Source organism: Primulina huaijiensis, unplaced genomic scaffold (genome assembly GCF_012295235.1).
Source record: "Primulina huaijiensis isolate GDHJ02 unplaced genomic scaffold, ASM1229523v2 scaffold26877, whole genome shotgun sequence".
NCBI lineage: Eukaryota > Viridiplantae > Streptophyta > Magnoliopsida > Lamiales > Gesneriaceae > Primulina > Primulina huaijiensis.
Window position 1 is genome coordinate 13,825 of NW_027356475.1, and position 10,879 is coordinate 24,703.

Sequence of the window (10,879 nt, forward strand, 5' to 3'; positions counted from 1 at the left end):
CAGATGAGCAGAGAGTTAAACTGATCGGGCACCAGTTTCATGACGTTGCAAAGAACTGGTGGATCACGACAAAGAGAGCTATGGAGCATCGAGGTACGAATATCACTTGGAATGTTTTTAAGACTGAGTTCTATCAGAGATTTTTCCCAGTGTCGTACAGGAAAGACAAGGGGGCAGAGTTTGCAAATCTAAGACAGGGTCAGCGGAACATTGAAGAGTATGTGGCCAAGTTCTCTACTTTGTTGCGATTTGCTCCACATGTTGTTGAGAATGATGAAGCGATTGCTGATCAGTTCATCAATGGCCTGAATCCTGAGATTTTTACATTGGTGAACACAGGACGACCGAACAACTTTGCTGATGCCCTGAACAGAGCAAAGGGAGATGAAGCTGGTCTTATTAGACAGAAAGGAGCTTCGCATGTTCCTTCAGCACCGAGACCACAGCAACCTCCTCCCAGATTTGAGAGTGGTAGCAGCAGTAGTGGAAAGAAATATTTTCTGAAAGCCCGAGGAAAACAGTTTAAGAAGTCAGGCAGCAGTTCTTCTAGCTCCAGTGGTTCCAGACAGAGCAAGAGTTATACCGGATTTTACTGCAGAACTTGCGGAGGGAGACATCCCACTGAGCAATGCCAAGGAGTGATTGGTAGTTGCCGTATCTGCAGACAGCAGGGACACTTTGCCAGAGTTTGTCCACAGAGAGGTTCTCAAGGATCCCAGGGAGTAGAATCAGTTGGATCAGTGGCTCAGAGCGATAGACGATCATCAGCTGTACATTTTTTCCATCCACCCCAGTCACAGCAGAGGACAGGAAGAAGCCAGACAGTTAGCCAACCTCCTAGACAACAGGCCAGAGTATTTGCTTTGACAGAGGAGCAGGCTCAGGAAGCACCAGACGATGTTGTTGCAGGTAACTTTTTATTTCTGGTTATCCTGCGTATGTATTGATAGATACTGGTGCATCTCATACATTCATATCTGAGTGATTTGCATTGATGCATTCCTTGCCTGTTGAGTCATTATCTACTGTAGTATCTGTCTCTTCACCTTTAGGGAGAGGTCTTATATCAGTGACATCTGTTAGATCTTCTATACTGCGGTATGATGAGCATGAGATTGAGTTAGATTGCATTGTACTTGGGTTGTCTGTTTTTGATTGCATTATCGGTATTGATATGCTAACCAAGTACAGAGCTACCGTTGATTGTTTCCATAAGATTGTGAGATTCAGACCTGACATGGCTGATGAGTGGAAATTCTACGGTAAGGGTTCTAGAGCTAAAATTCCTTCTCTACTCTCCAAACTCCGGTCCGGCCTCGCGTATTTATCCTGAAAAGATAAAACTAAACATCTACCTTTAAAATAAATAATCATGACTTAAAATTATTAAAATGAATTAACACTCCATATAAAAATATGATTTTTAATTTAAATAGTAGCGATTATGCATGGCTTATACGTAACCTGATTTTCGGGTTCTACAACTCTACCCCCCGTAAAAAAATTTCGTCCCTAAAATTAAAACTTACCGAATAACTCGGAATATCGAATCTTCATCTCTGGCTCAGATTCCCACGTAGCTTCCTCCTCCGAATGATTAAGCCATTTGACTTTCACTAGCTTGACCATTTTGTTCCGAAGCTTTTTCTCCTGTCTGTCTAAGATTTGCACCGATCTTTCCTCATAAGACAAGTTCGGAGTGAGCTGCAACGGTTCAAAGTTCAAGACATGCGATGGATTCGCCATATACTTCCTCAGCATGGAGACGTGGAACACGTTGTGTACTCCGGCCAGATTCGGCGGAAGAGCAACACGATAAGCTAATATCCCAACACTGTCGAGGATCTCAAATGGTCCAATGAATCTCGGACTAAGCTTTCCTTTCTTCTCGAACTGCATGACACCTTTCATCGGTGCTATCTTCACGAAAACATGGTCACCAACAGCAAACTCTAGATCTCTCCTCCTCTGATCCGCATAACTCTTCTGTCTACTCTGAGCAGTCCTCATTCTACAACGGATCTTGACTACTATATCAGCAGCCTGCTGCAAAATCTCCGGGCGTAATTCTGATCTCTCTTCTACTTCATCCCAATGAATAGGCAATCTACACTTACGACAGTGCTTCATATGGAGCCATACCTATAGACGACTGAAAATTGTTGTTATAGGTAAACTCTACCAACGGTAGCTTTGATTCCCAACTCCCGGAGAAATCTAGGACACATGCACGAAGAAGATCTTTCAAAATTTGGATAACTCTCTCGGACTGACCATCTGTCTGTGGGTGGAAAGCTGTGCTAAACAATAACTTCGTACCCTTAGCCGAATGTAGAATCTTCCAAAATGAGGAAGTGAACTTAGGATCTCGGTCAGATACTATCGAAACGGGAATGCCATAAAGTCTAACGATCTCTCGGATATATAACTCTGCATACTGGATCATGGAGAAAGTCGTCTTAATAGGCAATAAATGAGCTGATTTCGTAAGACGATCTACAATCACCCATATAGCATTCGACCCTATGACTGACTTCGGCAAACCGACAACGAAGTCCATGGTGACATTCTCCCACTTCCACTCAGGAATAGGAAGAGGCTTGAGGGTCTCTGATGCTCCGTCTTCACTAGCTGGCAAGTCAGACACTCTGATACAAAACGTTTGATATCCTTCTTCATTCCGGGCCACCAATACAATAACTGCAGATCTTTGTACATCTTCGTACTCCCTGGATGAATAGAGTACGGGGACATATGGGCCTCAGCCAAAATATCTGCTCGAATAGAATCGCTGCTAGGAACCCACATTCTGTCTCGATATCTCACAATACCGTCTCCTAATGCGTACAAGAGAATGCCCTTGGCCTCATCTCTCTGCCTCCACTTTGCCAACTGCTCGTCTGCTAACTGTCCACTGCAAATACGGTCTAGAAGACAAGACTGAATCGTCAAAGTAGATAGACGAGGAACTCTACCTCGAGGATATGTCTCTAAATCAAACCTCTGCATCTCAAACTGAAGAGGTCTCGAAACCACCAAATGAGCCATCACTGCGACTTTCCTGCTTAACGCATCCGCAACTACATTAGCTTTGCCAGGATGATAGCTAATGTCACAGTCATAATCCTTCACCAGCTCCAACCAACGCCTCTGCCGCATATTCATCTCTTTCTGTGTAAAGAAGTATTTGAGACTTTTATGGTCGGTGAAGATCTGGCACTTCTCCCCGTACAAATAATGCCTCCAAATCTTCAATGCAAATACTACGGCTGCAAACTCTAGATCATGGGTAGGATAATTCTTCTCATGGTTCTTCAACTGACGAGAAGCATACGATATCACCTTCCCATGTTGCATCAACACTGCTCCTAAACCAAGTTTCAAAGCATCGGTATACATAACAAAATCTCCGGGTCCCGAAGGCATGGCCAATACTGGCGCTGAAATAAGAGCTTGCTTCAATGTATCGAAGCTCTTCTGACATTCCTCGCTCCACACATACTTAACATTCTTCTTCGTCAATGATGTGAGTGGAACTGCGATGGAGGAGAATCCCTGAATAAACTTTCGATAGTATCCTGCTAACCAAAGGAAACTACGGATCTCAGATGCATTTTGCGGCACAACCCAATCTCTGACTGCTGCAACTTTTGCCGGGTCTACCTCAATACCGCTGTTAGAAATTACGTGGCCTAAGAAAGCCACCTTCTCTAACCAGAACTCGAACTTACTGAACTTCACGAACTTACTGAACTTCACAAATAATTTGTGCTTTTGCAAGCTTTGCAGTACTGTGGTTAGATGTCTGTTGTGATCCTCTTGATTCTTTGAGTAGACGAGAATATCTTCTATGAATACTATCACGAACTGATCGAGATACGGTTGAAATACGCGATTCATGAGATCCATGAATATCGCTGGCGCATTCGTCAAGCCGAACGGCATCACTAGAAACTCGAAGTGGCCATAACGGGTCCTAAAAGCAGTCTTGAGAACACCGGCGTCTTTCACCCGCAACTGATGATACCCAGAACGCAGATCTATCTTGGAGAAGACTGAAGCTCCCTGCAACTGATCAAATAAATCTTCAATCCTCAGAAGTGGGTATTTGTTCTTTACTGTAACTCTGTTCAACTCTCGGTAATCAATGCAGAGCCTCATCAAGCCATGGCGAAAAACTCGGGCGAATAAATTCCTTGTCAAGAAGTTCCTGAATCTGTTTCTTGAGTTCTGCCAACTCCGTCGGTGCCAATCGGTACGGTGCTTTGGAGATCGGCGCAGTACCGGGCATAAGTTCAATAGAAATTGTAACGCTCTGACCCGTTTTAGTAAAATAACAGCGGAAATAAAGATTTTTCTCGAAGGGAGGAAGGAAGGATTCAAAATACATTTTCAATATATAACCAAAAGTATAAACACATGATCAATAAAATGATACAACAAAATACAAAATGTCATTTTGATCATGTATATCAAAATATCTTTCTTCCTTCCATCTTTCATACATATGACCTCGGCTCCAATCAACGTCCTGGCTCGTCGCTCTTATCTGCATCACATGAATAACTGAAATGAGTATAAAACTCAGCAAGTGGAACTCTTACATAGCAATGAATACATATCATACTCTGTAAAACATGGCTTTGAAAACATTAAATACCATCAACTCTGAAACATGAATAACATAGCATAATATAACAATAAGATGGTATTTCTCTTTTCTCTGTTGGATTGATATCTATATAGTAACTCTGTCTCTGTACCTATATCCCATCGATATACATCGATAACTCTGAGGGATATAAGCCTATGGTCGTTGATCAACTAATTGCATGCAATCTCTGACTATGTATCTATCAATCCAATAAAACATTTGAATTCTCTCTTTGGCATTAAAACAAACACTTTGAAGACTATCTTTTCTCTTGTATTCCCTTTGACATGGTTGAGACATAAAATGCCTCTAATATACAACAAGGTGTATTAATACATAGCATGAATCAAATGGAAGGGAATAACACTTTAAAACCATTGAAACACAATACATATATTATCATGTGAGCACAAGAAATGAAATTCCACTTACAACACTTGGAACCTTGAATCTACTCTCTTGGTACACAACCTACAACAATAAACCATAAACTTCACCATCAACATCTCAAAAATCATAAACCCATACCATAAACTTCATAAAGCTAACACACTCTAAATACCCAAGACTTCTCCCAACACCATAAACCAAGAAATAATCAAAGCCACAAGCTTACCTTAGCTCCTTGAACTCAAAATAACCTTGTTCTCTCTTCAATAATCCAACAAGAAGCTTGAATCTAAGAAATAAAAGAAAGAAAATGGAACCCTAGCTTCCCTTGAGCTGAAGAAATCGAGAATGAGGAGAGAAATGAGGGAAAAGTGAACCAACTCATGTATTTAAGCACTTAAATCCAAAAACACGACTTTACTGTTCACGGACCGCGGGTGCGCTATCCCTTGCACCGCGGGTGCGCTATGCCTTCGGCACCTCATCCAAAAATCTGAAACAGTAGACCGCGGGTGCGCTACATTTTGGAGTGCGGGTGCACTCTGGTCACCGCGGGTGCACTGAACAATAGAGTGCGGGTGCACTCTGGTTACTCTGCGCACAGCTTCTCCAAAGATCGCCTCCGAAACGCCTCTTCCCTTCATAATTTGGAAAAATGGTAAACTACAAAGTTGTAGCTCTATGTCTTTTATTGAACCTCTCCAAATATCAGATCATGTGGAGGTCTGAGTAAAAAGTTATGCTAAATCTCTCAACATGTGTCACTGGAGGAACGTCGAAACACACGACACACTTCGGGGCACTTTTGGCTTACCTTCCACAATGATTTGAACAAAACTCAAAATAAGAAAGTTACACCTCTATGTCTTATCTAACCACTCAAATTGGCCTCATAACAATTGGCTCAACATACGAATTACCATGAATTAAATCGCAACGATGCTACAACAACTACACAACAACTATAAACAACAATACTATAAACCATATATCACAACTCTTAACATCAAAACTATACATAAACTTAACCAAATAGTCCATAAGCATACAAAATCTTAAACCGTACCGTTCACCAGGCTTGGATATTACAGAAATTCCACCTCTCGCACAGGTGGTAAACCAAAGACGTTATCCGGAAAAAAGTCTAGAAAATCCCGGACAATTGGAACATCGAATGCTGACTGTTTGGTGTCTCGGGAATGGATACAAGAGTAGCTAAAAATGCTCGGCACCCTCGATGCATGAGTTTCCTAGCCTGAACATAAGGTATTATAAGCGGTAAATTAAAATACCTGTCTGGCTCGAATAAGAATTGCTTCATCCCAAGCGGTCGGACTAGAACAGATCTCCGCTGGAAATCAATCAAAACTCAGTTCCTCAATAGCCAGTCCATCCCCAGAATGATGTCAAATTCTGGCATCGGCAGAACGATAAGATCCGCATACACAAGATTACCATGAAGTTCGAGGTTTATATCTCGGATCACATTAGTAGCTGTCAGCTCCTCTCCAGAAGGCAATGCTACTGAATACTCTAAGTCTAGCCCGACTGTCTTGATCTTGAGAGAATTTGCAAAGGTTTCTGAAATGAACGAATGAGTAGCCCCTGAATCTATCAAGGCTTTCATAGCTGAACCGGCTATAAAGATTCTCCCTGAAAGATTGGAATATAATGCTAAACCCAATAGTTTTACAAGAACTAAGCTTTTAGTCATGCAAAGGTCAAAGTTTTTCTAACCTAAATTCCCGAAAATAACCCTGATTAGAACATGAAATCCTATAACCAATTCTAAGTTAGAAATCTTAACTCAAACTCTTAAAATATTACATTTCAAATACGAACTTAAAGCTTTAAGATACCTGTCATGAGCATCGTCTCCGGGTTAGTCTCTGCAGCATGGAGAGCAAAAACTCTGTCTTTGGTAGGGAGATTCTTCTGAGGGCAATTCTTCAATATGTGGTCAGTACTACCACATTTGTAACACTTTCCCGAAACCATACATACAAGTCCCAACATGACGGCTTGAGCACTTGGCACAGACTGGATACTCCACTGTCCTTGGTACTACACGTCCCTGCTGCTGCTGTCCTCTGCTCCTAGATGGGCCGTGGAAATGTTTCTTACTCGGATGCTGCTGCTGAGAAGGACGATGTGGTGCCTGAAATGGTCGTTTACCCTGATGATCGCGCTCAATATCATTCTGGTCTTGCTCTGCTGCTAGAGCTCTGGAAACAGCAACATCATAGGTAGTAGGGCCAGCCACCCTAACATCACGGCGCAAGATCGGCCGCAGACCATCCATAAAATGCCTCAATTTGGCACCAGCGTCATTTGCAATCAGAGGTACAAAGTGACAACCCCTCTCAAACTTACGGATAAACTCCGTAACAGTCATGTCTCCCTGCCTCAGGGTCATAAACTCTCTGGTCAACCTGGAACGCACCTCGTCAGTAAAATATTTAGAGTAGAATACCTCTGTGAAGCGCGTCCAGCTCAAAGTAGCCAAATCCAAAGCTATAGATGCTTCTTCCCACCACAGGCGAGCGTCTCCTCCAAACAGATAAGTCGCACAACGAACCCTATCTCCATCTTCGAGCCCCATGAAATCGAAAATAACTTCAAGGAATTTAATCCATCCCTCTGCAACCAAAGGATCTGATGTCCCTATGAACTCCTTCGGTCTCATCTTCATGAACCGCTCACAGACAGCCTCAGGCCCCGTCTGTCTGGCTACCACAGCATTATTCCCCGTGAACTGTGCGAAGAACTGATTCATCCCGGCTAACATTATCAGTGGATCCAAAAAACACTATAATGGTCCTAAAATATTAATTTTTAGACCCTTAAACCCACGGCTGATGGTTCCAGAAAATGACATATATTTCGACCCTACCCCATTCTTGTACCCTATTCCCTTTTCTTCTCCAACTCACATCCTAGCTCACTCACTTCAATAACCCAACTAGAAGCTTGATTCAAAGGGACAAAAGAATGAAATAAGAACCCTAGCTTTCCCTTGAACTGAAGACACGAGAAGAATGAGGGAAAATTTGTGTCTCAACCAATTATAAGCCTTCAAATACCCAAAACACGTTTTTTGTACTGTGCTGGGTGCTCGGACGATCATAAAGTACCGCCCTAGCGCGGACCATACTGCTCAAGACCAAATTTTCAGAACCGGTGGCGCTCGGGCGGTCATTTCTTACCGCTCGAGCTCCGATCTTCGCACAGCCGCCTCAAAGATTGCCTCCGAAACACCTCTTCCCGTCATAATTTGAAGAAGTGGTAAACATGAAAGTTGTAGCTCTATGTCTTAGCTTGCATCTCCAATTAGCCTCATGTCATTGGAAGGTCTGAGTAAAGAGTTATGCTCAATCTCCCAACATGTGTCACTAGAGGAACGACGACACACCCACAAACAACTTCGGGGCGCTTTCGGCTTGTCTTCCACAATGATTTGAACAAAACTCAAAACATAAAAGTTATACTTTTATGTCTTATCTAACCACTCCAATTGGCCTCATACCAATTGGCTCAATATACAAGTTATCATGAATTTAATCGTAACGCCGCTACAATATAACTACACATCATCTATCAACAATACTATGAATCACAGATCGAAATTCTTAACATCAACACTATACTTAAACTTGACCAAGTAGTCAATAAACATATGAAATCTTAAACCATACAGTTCACAAGGCTTGGATATTACATTGTGTATGTTCTGAATCGATCTATTTGTTTCTGAATTGCTTTAGATCATCTGATAAGTTCTGTTTTTTTATTCGATTCGTTTCTGTTGAGATAAGAATATTAAGTTTTGAAAGTATGTTAAAAGGAATTTTTAAAGAATTAAGTTCTATATGTATCTTTGGAATCGATCGACCCCCACTTGCTGAGTGTTTCCCAAAACACTCACCCCTTACAAATTTCAGATAAAAATGTAGAGCAAGTAAACGGGGGGGAACAAGAAGCGTTTTGGGAATGGTGATTGGATTTCGAGATCAAGAAATCGAGAATTTGTACCCTTTTCTTTTGAGAGTAAAGAGCTCGCTTGTTATACGGGATCCGACACATCCAACAGAGCGAAACAGTGTTCCATTTTTTTCGGCGGCATCCTTCCGCATTAGCGGCGAGTGGAGTGCCACAATCCCATTCATCATTTTTGATCTACATAAGCCAAAGCCCATAGCACTAGCGACGTCTCCGGCATAAATGCAAGGAGGATGTATAGCTGATAGAGGATCTTGTGGCACAAGATTTGATTCTGCAAGCTGTTCGGTACGAACGAAGAAATTTCGAACAAAAGGGTCAGTACTCGCTGATTGGAAATGAGAGAAAAACAAAGCAATGCCAAGGTCAATCCGCTGTTCATCGATAAACGAAGCTCTCTCTTTATCATCTCGCACCAGATGCAACAAAGGATGAGTCCTTTTTCCTTTCAGGGAAAAGCGGCGCATTTTCCTTTCAGGGAAAAACGGCGCATAAAAAAGGGCTGGTCCTTCAAAAGTCCGGTTCTTTCGCGAACGAAGTTCAGAATCAACAAGGGTTCGTAGAACGAAGGGAGTGTACAACTGGGTTTGCGCCCCACTTTTTTGTTCGTAACGAGGGAGAGATAGAATGGAGTTCTTCACGAAGTTCGAAACAAAGGAATAAAAATGAGTTTCTCTATGGACTCCTCGTTTTGAGACATTATGGCTTTTGGGTCGACCCCGGTAACAAAGAAGGAATCCATAAAAACTTAGGATCCGACACCATGATAAAATACTACCCTCTAGATTGAGATTTGATAAAAGAAAGGTGCATTAGCGGTAATACGTTGTAATTGGATAAGTTATTAGCAATATGACGGAACGAAAGACCAAGGAAAGAAAAATGAAGACACAAAAATGCAAGTGCTGCACCAAACACTTGTGGTTGTTTCTTGTTGTAAGTGAATGCAACGAAAATACCCGGAAATAACGAACAATGAAACACTTCATATATTGACATTTTGTGCTCATTTAAAAATTTCTGCTTTCTTATTCTTATCATCTAGTAATCACAGGATGACCCACAAGAAAGGTGGTAGGATATGAACCTATGGTCGGCCGGCCTGCCCCTGACCTGCTGGGTTGGGTGGCCGGGTTAGCACCCCTCGTCGCCTCTGTACCCGAAACAGATGCGCTGCGCTATCCAGCGCGTAACCTTGTCTCCCTTACTCCTTTTCTTGTTGTGCCATTACCAATCGCAGGTAACCCCCGGCCGCTCCTGACCTTAGAAGAACGATTATCCTTATAACCAAATAAGGACCAGCTTACTTACTTCTCGAGCGATAGTTCCACGATCCCGACCCACAACTTGTTGGGAGTAGAGGCATCAAAGCTTGCCCAACCTAGTAAAGGGGCTTGGAGATAAAGGTTTTTCTGGGGGAGATACAGTTTTTAGGTTGGATTTTTATTTTAGATCAAATAGGACTAGTTGGATAGTTAGAGGTGGTCAAATCTAACCTTTGCATCGATGTTTAGCAGGACGGGTCGCTTGAGTGTAAAAACCAAGCGGTGGTTGTTTTTCCCATTCCTCCTTTGATGACTCTCAGTAGAGAAAGCCTATATTTTCCGATATAGATTGAAAGGAAGTTAGGGATGGACATAGATCTTTCCGCCTATCCGGAGTGTTGGAAATAAAGCCATTTTTTTCCTTGATTGAATACGGAAAAAGAGAACCATCCCCCTTTTTTTTGTTGCCTTGTAGGCATCAGTTCAATAATTAGAGAAAAGAATAGGAAAGGCAAGTTCGAACCTATCAAGCTCAGTCAGATTCAATTGACCGAGACTGGCGAAAGAGGAC

The 10,879-nt window shown here is 42.2% G+C and overlaps 1 pseudogene; it reads left to right on the top strand.

Moving 5' to 3' along the window:
• Positions 1-9,265: 9,265 nt before the first annotated feature.
• Positions 9,266-9,478, top strand: LOC140967723 (uncharacterized; annotated as a pseudogene).
• Positions 9,479-10,879: the final 1,401 nt, after the last annotated feature.